Source organism: Eutrigla gurnardus (assembly GCF_963514095.1).
Source record: "Eutrigla gurnardus genome assembly, chromosome: 2".
In the NCBI taxonomy this organism is placed as follows: Eukaryota; Metazoa; Chordata; class Actinopteri; order Perciformes; family Triglidae; genus Eutrigla; species Eutrigla gurnardus.
Genome location: NC_139916.1, coordinates 11,612,490 through 11,628,427, shown reverse-complemented (window position 1 = coordinate 11,628,427; position 15,938 = coordinate 11,612,490).

Below are 15,938 nucleotides of genomic sequence, written 5' to 3'. Positions count from 1 at the left end.
TCTTAGAAGCTTTATATATAGGCTATATATATATTTAAAAAAACACCCAGAGATGAGGAATAGACAACAATATCAGTATGAGATTGGATCATGTGCTGCACGACACCCCCAAGAGTATGTTCCTTCCCAGATTTGCAATCCTACAAAAACCTTGTAAATCTCTCAGAGGCTCAGCGAGCAAAGTGAGTAAGGATACAAAGCAGATCTGCCGCGACGCCTCGGAAAGTTCCCTCTCCAGTGAGCCGAGGCTCTTCTCGCATGTAGGCTCGACTCTAAAACATAGATAAGTTGAGCTCTTAGATGAAGCTTCATGGCAGTCTGATTTTGGAACTATCTTTGAAGGGTATGCCGGTGTCATTTTGAGCTGCAGCGTATCGCCCTAACTGAGAACAACACAGCAGTCTTTAGTACTCCATAGACAGTGCATGCTGCTCCAACTGTATTTTTTATGAGGTGATTTGAAAACGCCACTCATATGAAAAGCTTTATGAATGTGTCATACTTTCAATAGGGCCTCTTGCCTCTATGGTCGGCTGGAAATTAGAGAAGTGATTTTGAGGCCTGCAACCAGCAGTTAAATCTTAATTTCAAATGCAGCAGCGCAATTTCCAATTTTGCACACAGCGCATGTATTTCTGTTGCGACAGGGGTGCCAATTTAACAATATTATGGGAGGCCACGCACACACACCCGAATGAGCAAGTGCATATGCCCTCCGACGGCACCGATGATGATGACTGCGCTGGCTTAATTCACTGAACATCCACAAGAAATTACAAGCCTGAGCGGGTTGTGCGGTGTAAGTGTTTGGCCTTTTTATGTATTGTTTACACATTGCTGAATTTGCAGTACTCACATTATCTCTCTCAAAGAGTTTATGATATGAAGATGTCACATCTGTTTTTAATGGTGCACAGCTGCATGCACACGTAGCCGTAATCCCGGGACACGCTGGGATTTGTACTGATATCGCTATCTTTGTGAAGATTAAACAACTATACGTGCATGTGTCAGTGCGTGCATGTGGGTGTGTTTGTGTGTGTGTTTGCTTTGCACACTGGAGTTACTACAGTTCTGGGCCTGTGTCTCCTCTTTGTTTCTGCAGCATAATGGGCTTTGTAAGATAATACCCCAGAGACATAACAATACTTCTGAGCTGGGGGATTTTGAAGCCGTCCCAGTTCGCAGCACCGCTTTTGGCTCCGAGCTTCATCTATGATTGGAAAAACCAGCGAAAACCCGGATATGCCGGCAAATGATATTAATCGCGGCCGTGGTCCTCTTCACTTTATCATCTCCTCTCTTTTCAAATAACTAAGCTCTCGGTTTCAAAGCTATTTTCCCCTGTACCTTCTAATTCACCTCAACAATGACACTCGATGTCAAAGTAAGTTCACGTAACAGAAAAGGAGAGAACGCAGAGAAGGCAGAATTCAGTTGTAGTCCTATAAAGCTGGTTTATTATTGTCCAAACATTGATAGGCTCTATAGTGGTTTTCCTTTTTTTAAATGAAAAAAAGGTCCAAATTATTGCTCAAAGATACCAACACACACACACACATTTTACATTTTAACTTGGATATGGACAGTTTTTTAACTGTTGTATAAACAAAACGCAAAACAACAACACAACTCATCCCTGCACATTAGGCTGTCAAAGGGAGGTATTGAAATTGGTCAGAGAAAGAGATTTAGTGTGAGTGAGTGAGTGAGTGAGTGAGTGAGTGAGTGAGTGAGTGAGTGAGTGAGAGAAAGTGTGTGGCGATATGCAAATCTATCGGGACGCTGAGTCCATTTGGGCCATTTTTATAGACAGTCCTCAGTCAAACTCGGAGGCATTAAACTTCCTGCCATTAATTGTGGCCATAAACGCCTCTCGGCGTGCGTGTTTACACGCACCAGAAAGCTTAAAATAATGGTGATGATGTCGGGTTGAAAAAGATATCGAGTTGGGGTCGGGCTATTGGTAGTTTATCTCGGCTCTCGGTTATGACGTCAAAACATGGACGCCACCTTATCAAAACGACCCATTGAATTTGACTACCATTTAACATTATTTCATGTTTTAATTTATCTTCTGTTAGCAATGCAAAGCCACGTTTAGCAACACCCGTTTGAAACAAGTCTTCAATTCAATATTGCACTCACAACAAGACCGATTCCCATACCCATAGGCAGTGATACAGAAGCAGGAAGGTATTACAGTAATACGAGTGATTAAAATAGTCATTTAAACGAACAAATCGGTCCAAAACCAATGAAAACAGCCATCTTTGATTCCGTATCCGAACTCTTGCTCGGTGTCTTCTGAGTTCGACTGAGTTCTGAGTTGGTGCATGTCTCTAGGCAACGTCCCGTCTTTTCGTTCAAACTGGACTGGGTTGCCAGGTACCGCTATACAAATAAACCCTTTTGTGTAAACGAGATGATAGTGTTACCCTCAACTGCAGTGTTAACAGGTAGGGCTATATGGGTGTACCTGTGTTCACTTCGCTGCGATTTATGTTGAGTTGTACACATTTCATGGCACAGCTATCTAACCATGGCTTTGTTTGGCTAACATTTTTGTGAGCTGCTATTTCTATAGGCTAATATGTTCATATCATTTATGTTTATAAATGTAAAAACAGTAGCCTATTGCAAGGTTCAAACTAGCTACAACCAGCAGCTAATATTATGCTAGCTAGCATTATCTTATCAACCACATTCACAAACGAAAAATAGTGTAATTTTAATTACAGAAACAACAGAGTACAAACAGTCTCAGCCACGCAGCCCCACAGTTTCACACAGCTTCACTTGTGAGTTCTCAAGTAAGCAAGTCTCTCAAGCAGTTGACCGGCAGCTAGACAGCAACTGCAGCCATCAACCAGCTGTTGGTGCTGCTACGTGGAATATAAATCAAAGCAAAAAACTGCCAACAGGAATAAGAGAGCGGCTTACTGCTGAGTACGTTTTTCTCTATAACCCAATGCTACCTAAAGTTCTCCTCTAACCTAATGTAGTGGTGTAGAAATTAGTATTTGTTTCTAAGATGAGCACAAAACTAGCAACCATATAATTAGCTTACATATAACAATTGCTAACAGTTAGCAGAGGTAATTTGGGGGATGTTTGTTCTTGCGACCAATACTATGAATCCGTAAGGGCAGGTATTGTTTATCTGTTGTTAATTAAAGTGTGCCCAGATAGATATTTTACATGTTATCATATTTGTTTTTTAGCTTCAGCTAGTGAGCTAATGTTGGCTTCATGTGGTATTGGAATTGTTGTAAATACAACTTGCCGTCTGGTAAATTTCACATGAACGCCTTCTCAAGTCGAAATTACGAGCTGGAAACTCAAAGATAATTTTGATACCCAAGTTCCCGAGTCGGGGTGACCAGTAACTTCCAAAATGTCAGAGAAGAGAACAGATTCAGTAATTGGTGCTCCTTTTTTCAGTGCAACCAGTGTTAGCTGTTGCTTCTGTACTTTTAATCTTTAATCTCGGTACACTTACCACCAATGCTATTTATCAAATCAAAAATGTTTTTCCCAATACGCAGGTAACAGCAAACCTTCCGTCCGCCATTTTCTCCCATGCGTCCCAACAATAAAACATCTAAACATGTCAATCTCTTAATTTGGACTTCACAGGTGGGAAGTAGGATCTTCTGGCTAGCACGTGAAGGCAGCATAACATGAGGGAAGAATGGTGTAAACAATACTATATTTTTTTTAAGGTAGGGCTACAGATAATGTATAAAGTGAACTTTAAGCCACATATTTGTTGTATGCTGGATTTTAAAAAGTATCTCAATCTACCCCTTTCTCTCTCTAACAGCAGACATTGGGTGTGTTATTAAGCTCTTGAGACCCTGAGAGACATTGTACTTTTGTTATTTCCACATTACATTTAAACTAGGGCTGTCAAAGTTAACGCGTTGATAACGCGTTAACGCAACATCCTCTTAACGCCGTTAATTTTTTTAACGCGCGATTAACGCTCGGTATTTAAAAAAAAAAAAAACGCGCATTGTATGATTTATGGCCGTCGGTGGCACCTGTAGTCTTGATCCAGAGGGAAGGTGCCTGTCCACAGGCAGCGGTGTTTCCCCGCGTCCCATTCATTGTCTATGTGAAAAGCCGTGCAATGCATTCTGGTGGCGTTGCGGCGAATGTCGAGAGACGGCGCGCGAGTTGGCCGCTCCTCATTTGCCTAAAGTATTAGTCGAATCTACTTTATGCTAATCAGAGGCGCCGGGCTCGACTCGCCGCCTCGGGAACGCTCGCGAACGCTCGCAAAAAGTTGTTGTTTAAAGGAGAGCGCCTGTCAATCATCCTCTAGTGGCAGCCCACCAAGCGTGCAATACTGGGAAGCGGCGCGTCCACACGCGTTTAAAATCGATTTGTGAACGGCAAATTCACCTTCAAAAGACTGCCAGATGGTTCAGTCGATAAGACCAAAGTCATCTGCGCGTACTGTGGGTATGAAATGAGCTACCATAGAAGCACGTCCAGTCTGAGATATCACTTGCAAGCCAATGCACTTATATCCTAACTGTACTTATCTCCTGTTACACTATCTCCTGTGACATGTTCACTTTAATTGTTTGTGATATATTCTTATAACCATGTTTTGATCCCATGTTTTGGTAAGGGGATATTCGAAGTGTTAAATAAACATTTTCATAAATCAAGTATATTTGCCCTTATGTTGTTAAAAGTATTAAGAATATGAAAAAAATACATTAAGGTATATTTAGAAGAAGAAAAAAAAATGTGCCAAAAAATGCGATTAATTTGCGATTAATCGCGAGTTAACTATGGACAAAATGCGATTAATCGCGATTAAAAAAATCAATCTTTTGACAGCCCTAATTTAAACGAATCATGTTTTTCTGGCCTGTGGTGCAAACATTCATATTACTGGTGGAGACATGTATTTATAATGCCGGTTTTACATTAAACAATAACAATTGCTAGCCATATAATATATTAGCTTCTTGAAGTTGTCACAATGTTCAGTTTGCCACAGTGATGAGCTTTATTTAAATAAAGCAATGTTGACTTTCCACCCCATAATTTCATCACACACAGTAGGCCACAGAATATCTAATGTTTCATCTTTTTTTCCAGTAAAGAAAATTACCTAATAAATATTTCATTTCACATTGCTCTATTGCTATGAGCATCACTTTCATTATTCATGTAATTTTACCACAAGCACCTGTAGATACATATTTGTCATTTCTAACAGAAATGTCAAATATAACAGTGAAACTCACCTCAAACAACTAAAAGGTATAAATTATGATTTTGATTTTGAAGCATGTATGAGTCTCTCCTGGTGATTACTTTGGTTTGTGAGACGTTGCACCCTAGGAGACATTGAAATATATAGCATAATTCTTTTTGTGAGGGATGCACTGTTTATTAGATATCTATCAAGTGAGATGGGATATTGCACTGTAACTCTACAGTACCTGTGTATTTATTACCCTCACTTGATGCCTTTGGAAGGCCTGTAATAGAACTGATAAACAGGGCAATTATGCTCGGCACTCCTTGAGCTTGTATTGATAAGAACATTTGGCACTAAAACATTAACTGTCTGTCCTTAATTTTTCATGTCAGGTTGTAGTTTTGCATGCCCAGCAATCTTGAAACAGCTAATTTTACACCGAGCCAGTCACTTTGTCAGCAACTCAGTTAGCCTATTCAGCCCATTCGGACATTTAAGAAGCAGAAATAGAAAAGTGAGGTTACAAACTAACCTGTCGATCTGTCCAGCCCACGTTTTCATATGTATCAAGTCTTTTTAGAAAAAGAAACGTTTAGAAACGCAGAGCTAACACATATTCCTGCTGAATCTCATCCATATAGGCTCCTAAGCTCCTTGCTCATCTGATTGGACAAAGCATTTGACTGAAACTATGCTGTTTCCCATCTGTAAGTACAGTAATTGAAAGCACACATCACACATTCATACAATTCAAACAGCAATCACACATTTTTTGTTTTTAATATAGTTTTTGCTAGTTTGTTTGTGCCATGTATGTGTTTTACATGTTATCTGCTGTTGTTGGCGCACTTTAGCTTTACAATGATAATTATGGTTGGGAATTATGAAAATTCCCTTCAATAGAATGTTCTCTCCCAGGCTATGTACTAGCTGATGCAGATATTATGGAGTATATTATAGGAGTATATTATATATTCCTCTTCTTTAAACATAGTTTTCTTATCCTGATTTTATTTGACTTGCCTGCTTATTTTATTGTTTTTTTTTATTTATTGTGTTATATTAAGCTTGCTGTTCATGTTTAATCATTTACTTTGGCATTTTATTTTCTCTCTGTGAAGCACTTTGTATTTGGTGCTCTACAAATATAGGTTATTATTTCTATATATGTATACACACTTTGCAATGATCCCTCAAATGTGGTTATCAAACACTTGTAACAAAACCATGGAATTGAGGCAAGGCATTTTACAGTTTAACTAAATTTGGTGCCTCCCTTACCATGGCCTGAAAGAAGCTAAATATTATACACTCAAAAAAATATAAACGCAACACTTTTGTTTTTGCTCCCATTTTTCATGAGATGGACTTAAAGATCTAAAATTCATTCCAGATACACAATATTACCATTTCTCTCAAACATTGTTCACAAATCTGTCTAAATGTGTGATAGTGAGCACTTCTGCTTTTGCTGAGATAATCCATCCCACCTCACAGGTGTGCCACATCAAGATGCTGATCTGACATCATGATTAGTGCACAGGTGTACCTTATACTGCCCACAATAAAAGGCCACTCTGAAATGTGCAGTTTTGTCTCACAGCAAAATGCCACAGATGCCACAAGCATTGAGGGAGCGTGCAATTGGCATGCTGACAGCAGGAATGTCAACCAGATCTGTTGCTCGTGCATTGAATGTTCATTTCTCCACCATAAGCCGTCTCCAAAGGCGTTTCAGAGAATATGGCAGTACATCCAACCGGCCTCACAACCGCAGACCACGTGTAACCACACCAGCCCAGGACCTCCACATCCAGCAGGTTCACCTCCAAGATCGTCTGAGACCAGCCACTCAGACAGCTGCTGAAACAATTGGTTTGCATAACCAAACAATTTCTGCACAAACTGTCAGAAACCGTCTCAGGGAAGCTCAACTGCATGCTCGTCATCCTCATCGGGGTCTTGACCTGACTCCAGCTCGTCGCCGTAACAGACTTGAGTGGGCAAATGCTCACATTCGATGGCGTCTGGCACGTTGGAGAGGTGTTCTCTTCACGGATGAATCTCGGTTTACATTGTTCAGGGCAGATGGCAGACAGCGTGTGTGGCGTCGTGTGGGTGAGCGCTTTGCTGATGTCAATGTTGTGGATCGAGTGGCCCATGGTGGTGGTGCGGTTATGGTATGGGCAGGCATCTGTTATGGACGAAGAACACAGGTGCATTTTATTGATGGCATTTTGAATGCACAGAGATACCGTGATGAGATCCTGAGGCCCATTGTTGTGCCATACATCCTCATGTTTCAGCAAGATAATGCACGGCCCCATGTTGCAAGGATCTGTACACAATTCTTGGAAGCTGAAAATGTCCCAGTTCTTGCATGGCCAGCATACTCACCGGACATGTCACCCATTGAGCATGTTTGGGATGTGCTTGACCGGCGTATACGACAGCGTGTACCAGTTCCCACTAATATCCAGCAACTTCGCACAGCCATTGAAGAGGAGTGGACCAACATTCCACAGGCCACAATTGACAATCTGATAAACTCTATGCGAAGAAGATGTGTTGCACTGCATGAGGCAAATGGTGGTCACACCAGATACTGACTGGTTCTGAGTCCCCAGACCCCCAATAAAGCAAAAAAATGCACATTTCAGGGTGGCCTTTTATTGTGGACAGTCTAAGGTACACCTGTGCACTAATCATGATGTCAGATCAGCATCTTGATGTGGCACACCTGTGAGGTGGGATGGATTATCTCAGCAAAGCAGAAGTGCTCACTATCACACATTTAGACTGATTTGTGAACAATGTTTGAGAGAAATGGTAATATTGTGTATCTGGAATGAATTTTAGATCTTTAAGTCCATCTCATGAAAAATGGGAGCAAAAACAAAAATGTGTTGCGTTTATATTTTTGTTGAGTGTATGTACCTAATTCATGTGTGCTAGTTTTTATTTTAGCTCACTGTGAGGAGTCTCTTCTCCATTTCGGTGTTTCACTGAGGGTGGGCCTTTGTTTGAGAGAGCAGAACGCACTCAAACGATCCTAGTCCTCTTACTTGTTGCTGTAGCTACCAGGATTAGCTGCTCTGTTTCAATAAAGTTTGCCTTAAAAACGTAAATGTGGACAGTAGTTTAACTGTGGTGTTTTGTCGGGAGATACAGTGACTTAAGACCAAATAAGAGAAGAGCAAAGACAAAGTTTGCCCCCAGGCACTTCCCCATATCTGACTAAACCCTAATGCTGGACCAGTTTATTAAGTTTGGCGTTTTAGGTTCCAAAATGCAAATGTTACTTTTGTTAGTGTTTATAATGTTTGTAATATGTAATATATCAGTTGTTTTGAATTTGACAATTGTCATTTTTGTGCTGGTTTATAGTTAGGTGATTGGGCTATTAACATTTCTAGACTTCGAGACTCCAGCTGTTGTTTGCTATGGTGACAGGGCCCTGGACCTCTGTGTTGTTAAACATTATACCAGGTTGTGTGACTTTTTGTAAGTGGCCGTGCACTCTGCACGTGAGTACGTCATTAACTATCTTTATCACTTCTATACTGAATGTCTATACATGCTGCTTTTGTTTATTAATGAGTGTTGAATCACCAGGTGACGTGGTGTTTCATCTTTACAGTCCCTAGGCTTTAGTTTATATCTTCTATCTTTGTTATCTCTGACCTAACATTTGCTGCTGAATCGTTTTTACTTTCTGGTTAGATCCTTCAAAGCCATATTGTAAAGCATTATGTCTGCTACTCTCTGAAATTGCTTTTTTCACATTTTTTTCCCTCTCTCACAAATTAGATAATATATTTTATATTATAAGTGCAGTTAATGACAGTGTGGTCTCCATGGTAACTCTGACAGCTTGAGGTAGTAGCAGTGGGGGCGGGGCTTAGCAAAGGGTTCATTTGTTACTGAGCTTGATCTCTAGATTGAAGCAGCATAATGTTTGTCTATTATCCCCCGTACTCTTCCACTGCACTAGTGGGATGCCGTTTGACTGACAGTCAATTCCCGCTATACAAGCCTTTGCTTTCCTACCTGCATACTGATGGAGGTTTATGCGGCCTTGCAGGCTGAATATGAGGCCTAGGTGATGAATTGTCAACTCTATGTATGTATGTGTGTGTGTGTTTGCTTGTGAGAATGTTTGATGCAAAAACAATGAAACCCTCTGTGTCCGTGTATGCACCTGGGTCTTGATGCCTGAAAGGTTCGGTGTCCACAGCGACCGTTTTGTCAGTGTGAATGATGCATGCACCTATTATAGTCATTTAAATATGCTCACCATTGCTAGCAAGATAGAAGCTCAGAGTTTTTGGGGTCATTTTTGTTTGTCTGTCGTGGTAATACTGCACTGATGATCAAGAAGGCTCCGTTACCTGCTGCTATGTGTATGTTTGAATTTGTGTAAAACCGAGCATCCCCATGAGGACAGTTTGCCTCCATGCCTCATCTCCCGCCACGTTGGGCTACACAGACTTAATTGTATTGAAGCCAGGCCCATACCAAAGAGGAAGACATGTAACAGATATTGAAACGGCCTCCAACTGCTCGCCACAACAGATGGTCAAGTCTTACATTTCTGGAAATTGGAAATATAGAATTCGGTCCAGTTTTGCAGCTAAGGGAAAAGGGAGTTATCATCAGCAGTGTGATGACGTGACTGTCTCCTAGATTGCTCTGATCATGTTTCAACATGTAAGAGGTGGAGGTGGCAGATGAGGAGAAAAAAGGACAGATGGAAGAGAGAGTTGAAGGTGAAATGACAAAGATAAAAATACATCATGTCAGCCACAGGCTGATATAGCTGCAGCGTATTAAGTGGAAATGGTCAAACCACCATAGTAAACATCCTGGTCTATGTTGAGCTTGATCTCGTTAATTTTGAGAATAATCAGTCAGATCCAATTGAAAGGGTTTGTGAAATATGATGTTTGTCTACGATAAGTGCTGCATTTTAAAAGTACTGGAATCTATTGTAGAGAGGAGGATTGTTATTGTGGATTTTGCCCAACAAACATTTGTATTGTATTATTTATTGAGTAGTTGACAACCCATGTTATACCCACTATCACACCCACAGCCTTTTGAATCGAAGCAGTCTTTCTAAAATATTGTTGAACCTGCACGGTGTTTCACAAACTACATTCAGTCCTTTGTATATGCAACAATGAGTGCCTTACTACTGTGTGTTCAATTTATACTAATTATATTCCTCATCAAAGTTTATGCTTTTGGTTGATATGTCACACTTAATCCAGATGGCTGCTGCTGTCGCACAAATCGTTATGATTCCCCCCCTATTTTGTGGGGCGATGCAAGATGTACTCCATGTGTACTGTATCATACACTGTAAAATACACAGATGTTTTATGTGATATGACTAATACAACTCAAGCAATGCACTGCAAATGTACACATTTGTCAGGAATCTGCAGAACTTTGAGGATCAGGATCAACTAAAGGTTATGTAAACAAGCTACAGGGCCTTTTAAAGCTTGAGGCGGGACTTTGAGTTCCACAGTATGACCTGGATTAGTGAAGCTGGTAATTTCAAGTCCTTCATGCGACCATTTTTTCCATTACTTCAAGACTAACAAGACATCTACATAGAAAAAGCTTAAAAACATACTTTGTAAATTAGCACACCAAATGTTGGTTGTTCTGTTCGTTATTCTTTGAAGATGTTTACCATGAGAGGGGGGAAAAAGTTCCTACTTTGCCTCCTTAAACAAAGCCAAACGTCTAATGGCCCTAATGTGAATATTTAGAGTAATTCTTTCAATTTTCTTTTTTCATGAATACAAACATAAGTGAAATGCATGGCTCCATTATCCTTCCTCCATTAGCAAAATTTCTCTAACATTTCCTGTTTCTTATGCGCTGGCAGTGAGAACCTTTATGAATCATTGGTTGTTAATGGGGCATTGACTATTCCAGTCACAGCAGGAGTGAGGGGAGGGGGCAGCTGGGAGTCCCAGGAGGACTCAGACCCGTGGCAGATCCATTATTCATAGTTCACCATGGGCTTGTAGCGAACACTGACACCCGACCTGCCTAAATCAAACAGGGCCAGTGAGTTTAATGTCCCTTGGGAAAGGCTCAGGTAAAGGTGGGGGTTGGCGAGGGCGGAAGGGAGTAGTGTGGGTGATGTTGAGGGTCAGATCAGAAAGGAAAGGATGGAGGGGTGAAGAGGGGGGAAAAAAAGGGAATGGCCCTCTCCTTACTCCACTGGCTCATGCTTGAAATGTGTCAGCACAGTTAGCTGCTACAACAATCCATCTCCTTTGCTTTGGAATGCTGTCTTTCTTTCTTTTGTCAACACTGCTGTCTTTGGGTCAAGCTTCTCGTAGTGGATCACCTCACACGTCTGCTGATAATCTTTACGTTAACTTTACCTTTGAAATTCAATTGACTGATAAGACAATATAATGGTAAAAAAACATCTATCAGCTGAATGTTTTCATATTCTAGTTGTGCTTTGCTAGATTCTGAACTTCACTGTCACACTGTGCAGACACAGTATGTGCAATGTGTCTGATGTGCATTTAGGTTAACCCTCTGTCTTTTTTGTCTGAATGAAAAATAAGCTGTAGACTAAGGTGGAAACGAGATGTGAGAAGGTTCAAATATTTCATGTGTAGGATCAGTAATCGTCCACAGTGGATGTTAAAATAATGTTAGATAACTCAGCAGACCCCTGGTGTTCTCTGTATGTCATTGCTATGCAGAAGAGTTAGTAGTAAGGCTCCATTCAGCCCCCGAGCCAGAAGGTGACATTATATTGAAGCCAGGCACAAAAAATACCCAGCAAAGGATTGATTGCCTCATACCGGCATTAGTACGAGTTAAAATCACCTTCAGTGTTGTCTTGATGTGAACAGAGCAGGGTGGGTTTTTTTTGCACAAATATTCTTTGAACCTGGATCTCATTAAAGATGTTTGTGCACAATGGCAAACATACATGATATCAGAGATCAGTAAAGAGGCCCTATGGCTTCATGATATATACTAACAAACCTTGAATTAATTCCCTGCTCTTGTTGTTGGCTGAACATGAAAAAAATAAGACACACTAGCGAATGCCCTTTAGATAAAATTTCCCTTGATAACTTGTGACCCAATATAACAGGTCATTACTGCTTTGTTTGTGCATATCTGGTTTAGAGTAATTGCATAAAATCAATGGACAGCATGGTCATGGCACAACTACATTAATATTGTTTCATTATTCTGTTTGGATTTTGAATTCAGAGACTATTTTACTGTTTGCACATGATGCACAGCTCATTTCCCACAGACAAAGAGCCCCCGAAGTCCCTTGTAATTACCCACAGAGATGTTGAGTTTGTGGGTTTGCGTCTTTATCTCCTTCAACTAGACACATCCCATGGGCAGCCCCTCCTGTTCTTGTAGAAACTCTTCAGTGACGTGTAGTATTTCCTTTGATCTTGCAACATCGCTAATCTAAGTCAGATTTCTTGAATTTGCTGGTTAGATAAACACTTGCTTGTTTCCCCATAATTTGACATTGCAATCAACATTCAAAGCATACGGTTGTTATTCAAACGGGGCAAAACACAACATGGTTGCTGTTTGGTCGCAATATTATCTGCGATATTCAGAATGACTTCAGATGTAATTGTTTTAAGTTTAGTGGAAGTCTGAAACAAGGCACTGAATAACTTGGTTCATCAGAGGAACTTGTCCTTATTTGTCTTGTCAAATGTGTGAGCTTATTAGCATGCAACTTCTGGACTATTTACTTGGGAAGATAGCCAGGAGCACTCAGTGTTTCATCAAATCTGCAGTGTCACTTCATTGAGCTTGTCACTGCATATGCTGCCCCTAATAAATATGCAATAATGTGCATAGTATGCATGCAGCACTTTACAGAGTTTCAACGGGGCACAGCCAAGAAAAGTGCCTTTAATTTAAACTTTCTTCGAAGAAATGAAAGGCTCTCAGCCAGAAGTGCAACTCAAAAGGCTGAGAAAAAAAATAAACAAGGGAAAGCAATCAGTGTACCAATCAAAGTTGAAAAGAGAGTGATTCTTTTTCAAACCGATTTAGATAGCGATGAGGTAAAGATTATCTTACAGCGAACCAATGAAAGTCATTTTCAAGCATCTGTCTTCGTTGGCTAACAGACAGAACACGACGTAAGGGACAGTGGCCAGGTGCTCAAGTCTGTGCTTTTGCTGAGGATTATCAGTCATTACAGAACAGAAAAAGAATATGGAATTTTCTTGTTGGCTGACTTGATGTTTTCCTTGCTTCGTCTCTCTCCCTGTTTTCTACAGCTTCCCTCCTTTGCCTCCTTCCATCCATTGCAGATTAATGCATTCGACAAACCACTGAGCAAGAAAGGGCATTAATAGCTACTCAAAGCAGAGAGCTATCATGGGAATCCTTGTTGTGAGAAAATTACGCATCTTCAAACCCGCAAGTGGTATTGCAGGGATAACGGAACAATACTTCACACTGTTTTTCTAAACACTCTCTTGGCCAAGCCTGAAAAGAAAGAGGCGGGTGAGACTTCAATTGGCAAGACAAGGCAAGGCGAAGTGGGGGAGTAGGGGGGTCTGTTCAATGGATTCATGGGTATAGGCCACAGTTAGTCCACAAAGGCCTAATCACCAAATGACATGATGATCCAGCTTAAAGTGGCAGACTGACAATAAAACTGTGTTCCATTCCTTCAAATACACCATGGGTCATTGTGCATACATTCGCATGTACGCATACACATGCCTGTGTGTGTGCGTTCAAGCTTGTGTTATTTTCTTCATGCATCTTGCTGGATAAAATACAAACACTTGCCTAATTCTCATGTGGTTAATTTGCAAAAGCTTGAGAGTGTTGTTTCTCGTTTGATGTTATTCTCCACAGTTGCTCTTGACAAATGACCACAAAAAGGCTGCAGTGTTTACTGGTGTCAAAAATATGTAGCGTGTTTTGACAACTGTATGACCTTCAGCACGTTGTCCAGCATGCTTAGACACTAAAGACTCCATGCTAAAAAGAACAAACATTTAGTTCCAGCTTAACACAAATAATTATTTAAAAAAATATATCCAAATCTGTGACACATTCATGGAAAGGGTGTGAATCCATGAAGCTAATTAGCTTTCAAAAGAGGAACTAGGCAAAATACAACCATCTCCCCCTTCCTACCACATGTCATTTTGTGTTTCTCATTTTAAAAGAGTTTTCAATGAGAAAAATATTCAGTGAAAATATGGATTTTTTAAATGCACATCTGTGGTGGAGAACGCAGATACAGCTTTGATTTTAGGTAATCCTGGCAACAAAAGCAATTATCAGATATTTACTCAGTTTGTTTCTATAGGATTAAGTCGCACAATCCCAACTGATGCTAGCTGCTCTTCTGCATTTGTAATCAGAAATAAGAAACCCATTGTCAATACAGGGTGTTAGGAATGCTGTCAGTATTTAAAGCAACCACCCTGTCCAAAAAAAATCTACTTAATTTTACTTTATGCACCGTAATATATGTATGAATGTTCTATTTAGGGTTTACACAACACAAAAAAAAGCACATTTCTCATTACTAACTGAACAGGAATCAAGTAGTCAATTAAGATTCTGCAGCACACAATTTATGACCAACGCCAATGCTCCCTGCCAACACAGGAAGTAGTGTGCCCTTTATGCAGCCATGTGAAAAGTGAGGGTGTGAAGGTCGGTGTCGTGAATGAGCCTTCAGCATGTCAGGGTGTCATGCAAGTGGCAGAAGATCACATCCAATATCAATCCTACTCTTAATGCCTTTTTAAAAACCATAACCACATACTTTAGTTACTTGCCACGGGCAGAGATGAGGGATTTTTAAAAATTTGATGTGAATTGGTGCCATTTTTTCTTTGAAACATGGATGCTTTCCATAGAGGGTAGTTTTGTAGCCCACACAATAGGCCTACAGCTTAAACTTGAATGAAGTGGATAGGACAGATTGAGTTTAGAAAATAATATTTTTTTTTCTCTTACAAGAATTGAACGGCTAGTTTATTTTAGAGGAAATAAAATACATGAATTCAATGCCAGAAAAGTGTTTAACTTCTTCCTATCCCTTCTGCACATGAACTATATTACTTGAGACATGTATTTATTAGGATTCCGAGAATCCCATTTGCTTGTTTTTCTTTTTTTTTGCTTTCCTTTTTACTGCTCATACGCTTTAGTTTGCATTATTATTATTATTATTATTATTATTATTATTATTATTATTATTGTTATTATTTTAACATGTTCAATAAAGAAAAAAAGAATAACAATAAAAATAATGTAGTGATGTGTGTGTTTGTGTGTGTGTTAGCCTTATGCCTGTAAACTTCCTCTGACCCCACAGCGTTTGTAATTTAACCTGCATTCTCCACAATGCACCTCCAGGCATGTGCCTGTCAATTTGTGATTCTGATTCAGTAACATAAGGTGATAACAATGAAAGAAGGTGGCATACGTGTCATGAATGCAATGGTTATTCCGCTTGAGCACGTACTTTTAATTAAGAACATTTCTATACACATATTAGTGACTACCTGCAACATGTCAACAAAAGCCCTTAAATAACGCATTGTGTCCTGGCTGTTAATGCTCAATATCAGAAATCTTTCCTAATGCTGCAGAGCTCAGCTGACACCTCACGTGCAACTACTTACCCAAGATTCTGCTGCAT